The sequence below is a fragment of the Arvicanthis niloticus genome, chromosome 22, assembly GCF_011762505.2.
Source record: "Arvicanthis niloticus isolate mArvNil1 chromosome 22, mArvNil1.pat.X, whole genome shotgun sequence".
Classification (NCBI taxonomy): domain Eukaryota; kingdom Metazoa; phylum Chordata; class Mammalia; order Rodentia; family Muridae; genus Arvicanthis; species Arvicanthis niloticus.
Window position 1 is genome coordinate 20,308,126 of NC_133429.1, and position 8,761 is coordinate 20,316,886.

Genomic DNA, 8,761 nt, shown 5'->3' on the forward strand with positions numbered 1-8,761 from the left:
AAGAACTAGCAATACAATAGATGCAAATAGTCAAGGAACAAGCAAGGCAGTAAACAGAGTCCCGTGATCACTCCCATGATCACTATTTCTAAGGGCTTATCAGGATGACCAAAATATCTGAGCCCACTCCCCTGTCCTAGCCCAAAGTCATTTTTATTCCTGAAACCTACCTCTTTGTTCTAGTCTAAGATTTAGATTCCTGCCTGAAATTATTTCTTTGTTCTTTTTTTTTATTGGATATTTTATTTATTTACAATGGACATAGTCTTTTTGTTCAATTCTTTTAATCTTCAGTTTTTAATCCCTCTCCCATTTATTTTGGAGTATATGATTACACTCCATTATATTAAAAATGCATATATTAAGGGAGAATATTAAACATGTGATTTCTATGTCTTAGATGCAGGTGATCAGTCTCTGCTTTCCCCTGGCACTGACATACCTAAGGCACACAGAACATGCAACTCTAGCATTTACATAAGAAAGAACGATGTGGCATGTATTTGGACACAGCAGTGTACAGGAAACCATTTAAGCTTCGTGCTTTTCCTTTTTTGTGTGTGTGCCTATGTGTGTACACATGTTCAGGTATGTGTACATGTATAGGCCAAAGGTCACAGCAGGTGGTGTCTTTCTTGGTTACTCTCCACCTTATGGTTAGAGATACAGGGTCTCTCACTGAATCTAAAATTCACTGGTTCCTTGAGACTAGCTGTCCAGAAGGCCTCAGGGTTCCTCCTGTCTCCACCTCCTCAATTACAAGGTATGCTGCCACACCCATCTTTTTATATGGTAGCTAGGCCTTGAACTCAGGTCTTCAGACTTATCCAGGCAAGCACCTTACCAACTGAGCCATTTTCTTAGTCATGAGCTTTGTTGTGTTCTTGGTCTAGAAAGGCTAAAATATACTTTAAAACCGTTTCTCCACCCCAGTGTAAGCTTTTTGTATTCCAGCAATTTTACTGTGTGCTGTACCATAGTAGGAAAGAAAAAGGTACCAGAGACACTTCAGTATGTACTGAAAAAATGGAGAAGAATTCATGTTAAGAAACACAGAGTTTCTCTGCTTCACCTTATGCTTTAGAAACACCAAATTTCCCTTATTACATTACATGCCTTCAGTTCACTGTAATGCAGTAAGAGCATGTTACAAAATCTTAGACGTGAATGAAGAAAAGACCAAACTCAAGTAGAAGTGTGTCTGACAATAACTAAGGGAATCCTCAGGAATGGTTTTTCCTGTTGCTCAAGAGAAAGCTGCATTCTGAGTTAGACCTCATTGAAATCTCCCTTTGATGAAGAAAATGCTTAGTCTCAAAGCCCTTATTTTAAAAATGTATAGAACTGGGACATTTTAATATCTAACTAAAAATACCCAAGATGAATGTTTTATTGGGTGAAAATTTGGCATCTCTTTACTCTGAAATTTTTATTTTACTATTTTATGTGTATGAGTGTTTGGCCTGCAGGTATGTGTGTACACCCTGTGCATGTCTGCTGCCCGGAAGAGGTTAGGGATCCCACAACACTGGAGTGACAGATAGCTAGCTGCAAACTGTTCTGTGGGTGTTGAGAACCGAACTTGGGTCCTCTGAGAGAGCAACAGGTGCACTTAGCCATCGAACCAACTCTCCAGTATCTTGAGTTTTCAAAAAAAAAATGTATTGTTAATTAGATTTCTGACCTTGGGATTTTAGTTTTTGAAAGACAGAATGTAATTTAGATACAGCCCAGATTTCTGTTCGAGGAGTGAAGCCATTTGCATTCCTTTCTGCCTGTGTGTTCTCATTTATTCCCTGAGATGTGTTGAGCGCCCTTTAAAGTTCTTTCTCCAGGTGTCAGTGAAGACCCCCAAACTCGGGAGACCCTTCCTCAAGTCTCAGGAAATCACTACCACCCAAAAATCACAAGAAACCACACCTGGATGCAATCAGCAGAGGTTTATTGGGGAGAGTTGGCTAGCCAAGGTCAAAACTGCTCGTCCATGCAGGAACAGAATTTTGACAAAAGGCCAGCAAGCTGAGGGGCTTTTTTTTTTATAGCACAGGGTGGGGAAATGGAGGAATTTTCGTGAGGTTACACATGATTGGTTGCATTTTCACCAGGTTACACATGATTGGTTGTTTTACAAATTTTGAACATCGGCAGGCTGTAACACTGGGAAAACCTTGGGGGGGGTGTGTGGTGGTAACCAAGAACAGTAGAAAGTTAGCTACTTCTTGGAACCACCCAGGTGACTTGCATCCCTTTCTGTGGTCAGGAATGTGTCCACCTTCCCTGGGCCTTCCCCACCCACAGGTGGGTCCCCCTCCCTGAGGCCTGAGGAATGTTGTTCTCCCCTGAATGTATCGGGGCAGTGGCAGTAAAGGCCTGAACTCTTACATCCAGTTCCGCTTTCTGGAATCTGCTCAGGTCTAAGGGCAAAGGAAAAGCCTGCATATATTTCATAAAATGGTCTTTATAATTTTTCACTCTACATCGGTTCTCAGTTTTTTAGGAGCTAGATAGTACTTGCAGCCTCTAATTTCAAAGTACAAGTGTCTTATCCCTTTATCATAAGTCACTGCAGCTGGAAAAGCATTCCTCTTCAAGCATCAGGGCTTTCCCTGTCTTCCTGCTCTGATGCAGGTTTCCATTCCTGCTGGCCACTGCTATCACAGGACTAGGCACACTGCCCACAAACTCTCCGTTCTCGCCTTCGTGCTGTTGCCAAGGCGTTGCTTGATGCTTGGTGTCTAAGGCATTGCTAGTCGCACCTAGAATTCCTCTTATCTTTGAGTCCAAAGGTCACAGTCCCTCTTCCTTTGAAGTCATAAGATCCTAGACCCAGTACCCTTCCTGCATTAGACGCATAACGCCTTCCCTCCCTCCCTCCCTCCTTCCCTTCCTCCCTCCTTCCTTCCCTTCCTCCCTCCTTCCTTCCCTCCTTCCCTCTCCCCTACTTCCCTCCCTCCCTCCTTCCTTTCCTCCCTCCCTCTCCCCTACTTCCCTCCCTCCCCCTTTCTTCCTTTTCTCTTCTTTTCTTCCTTCCTCACTAGTTTCCCCTCCACATCCTTTCTTTGGACACAGGTTCTTACTAAATGACCCAGGCTTCCCTGAAGTTCACCAGGTAGCCCAGGTTTGTCTTTGAACCCACAGAAATCCTTCTGCCTCATCCTTCCAATTGCTTTATATTTCCTTTTCTATTTGTCATTTTAATATACATCATTGAAGCCCCACTTTTCTCTCCTAAGCTGAGGCCAACCTGAAGGTTTCCTGTCTTTTCTCTGGGGTTGCATTTAAATCTGTGCCATCCTTATGGCACACACAGAGTCAAAGCTCATGTCGGAGTGAGGATGGTGGATGTCTATTCTCACCAGCATCCACTTGGTGCCCACTGCCTTTTCTGCTTCTTTGGATGTTGGTCCAGATAGGTCTTGCCACACTATCCTTGCATGCACAGTACATTGCCTTTGTAGGTGGTGCTGGGAAAGAGGGAAGTTCAACATCTAAGCAGCTCTCTCTCTCTCTCTCTCTCTCTCTCTCTCTCTCTCCCTCTCCCTCTCCCTCTCCCTCTCCCTCCCTCTCCCTCTTTCTCTTTCTCTCTCTCTCCTTCTCCCTTCCGTCCTCTCCACCTCTTTCTCTCTCTCCCTCCCCCTCCCTCTCTTTCCCCACCCCTTCCTCTTCCTCTCTCTCTTCCTATCCCTCTCCCTCCCCCTTCCCCTTCTCTTCTCCCCTCCCCTCCCTTCCTCCCCTCTATTATTCTCAGGAGCATGAGACCATTCTGTTAGGTCAATAGGGTTCCCTAAGGTCCTACCTCTTAGGCAACACACTGACATCTCCTTCCCTTGAGGAGTCCTTCAGGGCAGGCTCTGCTCTCTCATTAGAGTCCCTCCCCTATTCAGGGCCCTGACCTTTCTCTTCCCCTCCATGCACACAGAACCTTCTTAAGAACCATCTACACCTAGTCATTTTTGTTGTGACTCTTCTCCCTTTTCATGATGTTTAGTGAGCTGTGAGACAAGGGGATGTGGGAGGAGTCACATGGAAACTCTTTTCTAACCCCATCCTGTTGTCTCTGGGTTCTCTAGGGACTAGGCTTTTGAAACTCAAAACCCTTGGTGAGCTATGTATATACTGAAATGGTGTGGAAGGGTTCTTGTGTGGGAAATGGTACTCCTGTTCTGAGCTGCCATCCTGTTGAACTAATGCTTGCACAGTCTTAAAATAGAGCATACCTTTTCCGCCTTCAGGTAGGCTATGGCCTTATACTGTTCTTTGATTAACTCTCCAAATCAGGGGTCTTAACCTTCCTAATGCTGTGACCCTTTAATATATAGTTCATCATGTTACCGTGACCTCCCCCCATCCATAAAAATCTTTTTTTCTTGCTACTCCATAAGTGTACTTTTGCTACTGTTATGAATTGTAATGTAAATATCTGGCCTACAGAAAGTCTGATGTGTGACCCCTGTGAAAGAGTCGTTCAACCCCCAAAGGGTCACAACCTACAGGTTATGAACTGCTTCTCTAAATCATGATGTAAACCCAGAGACCCACAAAGAACAGAGGAAGGGCTACTAACCTGAATTTAGATAGTTGTCAACATATCCAGTGAGGACTCAGAGTGTGGATTGAAATGCATACCTTTGGCACTAAATAAGAGCATGTCTAGTGCTCCCTGAAGTCACAGTGACAGAAATATCTTACTATTTGATCAGCCAGCTAGGTAGTCACACTAAAATGCTAAAAGCTTTCTCTGTCCAAATGTTTGTCATAGGCCAAATACAAGCCCATTTTCCCAATCACATTACAAAGTGTAGAGTTATTTATTCCCACTATTTATTGATTAAGAAAGCAACCTTGATACATGGAGATAATGTCTGTTGCCCCAAACCCAATAGTGAGTGGCAAATGCAGAAGTAGAAGCCGGTTACAGTCTTATTTGATTTCAAATCCTTAATGCTTCCCTGTGGCCCAACGTGTGTAACCAATGTTGTTTGGATTATTAGGTTCTTAAGGTGTGGGATCCAATATAAGGAATTTGTGTATCTATATGCCTGTGTACATGCACGCATGTCCAAAGTTATATTCATAGGCAAAAAGCAAAACAAGCGAAACCTTAATTTAAGAATTCCCCTCTCCTTCTTCTCCTCTTCTTACTCTTTTTCTTCCTCTCAGTACTCCTCCCACCTTAGCTCCTCCTACACATCACCCTTCCTGTTAAAATGAAACTTTTCTCTCAAAATACAATTAGAGCATAATTATGCCAATTTGTACCAGTGAGGTACAAGATAGTCCTACTACCCAGTCCATCCTTTTGTTGACTAACCAGCACCTCTGTCATCTGAAAAGGGGGCATGGGATAGTGGTTGTCTAAGGGGGGGGGGGGGAATGGGGAAAGGGGATGGCATCTGAAGTGTAAACAAAATATCTAATAAATGAAAAAAAAAAAAAGAATTCCCCAATGATCTCGAGATTGGAAGATGTTCAAGCCTCTTGTATAAAATGGTATAATAATTGCATATAACCTAGGCATTGCCTTCTGTGTACTCTAAAGCATATCTACATTACTAACAACACTGGATATGGTGGGAGTGTCTTATAAGTATGTATCATAGTGAATATTATTAAGGTGCTAATGATAACAAAAATATCTGTCCATGTTTTATGTGTGTATATGCATGTATGTGTGTATGCATGCATATATATGTACATATGTGTGTGTGTTCAGTAAATCCTTTTGTTATCTAGGGAATTGGGTGTGGTTTGCAATGATCGTAGAGTAAAGACTAACTATATCACTTTTGCTGATTGCTGTTAGAGTCTGGGTGCTGTCATTTTCTATGGAGCCTACTGATTTCATTTCATATATTTTTTCTTGAAAAAATTCTTTTCATCTGATGTATTCTGATCATGATTTTCTCTCCTCATCTTCTCCCAGATCCTCCCGCCCACCCCGTCCATCCAGCATCTAATCTTCCCACCTCACTTATTAATAAACGCAGGCTGCAGTCTTGTATTCTTGGTATGTTTAAACCAAACATATCAGGCCTTTTAGGCATGGAAAAAAAAAAAGAAAGAATGTTTGTGTGAATTCTGTGGGGATAAATGTCTGCTCTCTGCATTGCCTGGCAAGATGCTGGCAGTGTTTTTTGCAAATAAGATATGCTTGTTTATATTTTCCCTCAGGACTTCACATTCTTATATATCTAAAGCCCACTGAAGGGAGACGGAGAAATGCAATACATTTTTACAATACAACATTGTCTGTATTTCCCAGGCAAAGTCAATGCACCTTCTGTTGGATGTTTGGGATCCAAGGGGCAACATGGAGTGTTTTCTAACAGGACCTGAATGAATGTATTTAGAACGGGCCAACAGAGATTTGGAGACCTGAAATATTCTTATGAAGAAAAAGTGGCAAAAAGGGCAGAATTGAGAGGTCATGCTGTGTTGTGTCACTTACAGATGGTGACATGCAACACAGTAAACACGGATACGAGCTAGGTGTTTCCAGAAACCCACATCCAAACCCTGTCTATTTCTGGAAGGAATTCCCTTTGGAGTCTGCCGATATTGCACTTTGTTCTTGTTGGGAGGTGTGTTTCTGAGGGCATCATTAAAAATGTGCAATGAGGGGTCAGGAGCATGGCTCTGTAGTGAAGTGCTAACCCGGCAAGCATGAGGTTCTGGGTTCTACCCAAGTACTGCAAAAACCACCCTATCCCAAAAGAGCTCAATGTTTATTGGAAAAAACATTTGTTCAAGAATGTTTATAAAGGTATATTTCAGAGAATTGTTGCCTTTTGTCTTTTCAATTTTCAGTTAGCTTTATTGGACAAGGATATTTGAGAAGCTGCAAGAACTGCAATGAATTGTGTGTGTGTGTGTGTCTGTATATGTGTGTGTATGTGTGCAGTATCAATTTTCTTTTATTTATTTTAATATCTCTGTTTGTCAGGCAGTAGTGGTGTGAGGCAGAGGCAGGTGGATCTCCGAGTTTGAGGCCAGCCTAGTCTACAGAGAAAGTTCCAGATTTTCAGGATGATAGAGAAACACTTTCTGGACTCTTCTCTCCCGCCAAAAGCCCAAATAAATAAAATTCTTATTTATCTTTAGTTTTATGTGTATGCACATTTTGCTACATGTGTGTTTGTACATGCATGTACATATGTGTATTTTGAACACCTTAACTACTGTTATATAAACTCAATAATTCTACACTGTGGCTACTTAATGCAAGGAGTAGATCCCACGCTGTCATGAGGACCAAGTGGACCAGGCCTGGCTGGGCAGTGGGGTAGGAAGAAAAGAAAAAGGCAGCTCATAATTTCAAAAGTTCTGTGAGCTTTCCATGTCCTGTCATATAAATTCTTAATGAACGCCTCTTGACTACTTCCCATTCATTTATTTTAATTTTCTATTTTATTGATTCCTTTATTTGTTCATATAGGAATTGTCATTGTCTATCTGTTTGGAGTCATAGTCTTTTGAAATTGATTGCAGTCTCTATCTCCTAAAAGAATTTCATAAGTCATAAGTATTCAGAACATTAAGGATTAACATAAGGATGTTGGGGGTCCCCAAAGTTCCTCATTGGACCTCGGGTTAGTGTAGAAAGTACACGTGCTTTCTGTGTGGTGGTAGTGGCCTAGGCCTTTAATTCCAACACTCTGGGAAGCAGAAGCAGGCAGATCTCTATGAGTTCTAGGCCTGCCTGGTCTACATAGCAAGTTCTAGGACAGCCAGGACTACAGAACAGAAGCCTGGTTCAAAGAAACAAAAATAAAAATAAAAATAAATAAACAAATAAATAAGAAGGAAAAAGAAACACTTGTATGATATTTTCTATCTTGAACACGAGCCACTCTTTTCTTATGATACCTTCTACTGACAATTTGACTTTTGGCTTTCCTTTCTCCTGTTGATTCTTAAAGATGTTCGTACTGTAACAAAGCATATATGTGTAAAGTATGTACATTTATTTGACTTGTAGTTAGAAAAAAATGCTGTTTGATAAAGCTAAAATCTTATTTCAGGACATTGGCTTTAATTAGTAATTGTGTAGGTAGAAAATTCTTATGATAGCCAGAAAACTGACTCTTTCCCCCCAGTGCCCACATCTTCATTCCTAGAACCTATAATTTGAGGCTTATTATCACTCTATGGCAAAAGGGACTTTGAAAATATGATTATGTTTAAGGAATATGAAGCACATGACAGTTCAGATGAGCTTAGGTCAGCAATCTGAATATTTATATCTAGAGAGCATTTACAGGCCACAGCAGAGACAGGGGAAAGGCAAATGAAGGGCCAGAGTTGCTCTATCACTGGCTTTGAAGATGCAGAGAGTCCATAGACAGGGCAGCTGAAATACAAAGAAAGAAAGAAAGAAAGAAAGAAAGAAAGAAAGAAAGAAAGAAAGAAAGAAAGAAAGAGAGAAACAACAGAAGAGAGGAAAAAAGAGAAAGAAAGAAAATAATGAAGGAAGAAAGAGTAAAAAGAAAAGTAGATTATTTTGTAGATCATTCAGAAAAATCCAGGCCCAACTAATTTCTTCATTTCATTTTAACCTAGTGAGAACTGTCTGTTGTTAATCTTCTAAGTTTAGACCTTGTAAGATATATGGGAAGTGTGATCGATACTGCAATAGGAGATACCATTCTGTTTTCAAAAGCATAAAATGATAAAATAAATGTATGCAAAATTTGAAAATAATTCAAATTTTAAAAGATGCTGGGGTGGATTGGTGTAGTCTCTTTCTTCTTATCTAGAATTA

General features: G+C 41.0%; 1 long non-coding RNA gene across 1 annotated transcript in view; it reads left to right on the plus strand.

Annotated features, from left to right (window-relative positions):
• Window positions 1-6,912, plus strand: part of LOC143435697 (uncharacterized) — an 8,984-nt gene extending 2,072 nt beyond the window's left edge. Inside the window, exon 3 of the long non-coding RNA XR_013106164.1 lies at window positions 6,263-6,912. This is a non-coding gene — a long non-coding RNA (uncharacterized LOC143435697). The remainder of the gene's footprint in view (window positions 1-6,262) is intronic.
• The last annotated feature ends 1,849 nt before the right edge of the window (window positions 6,913-8,761 follow it).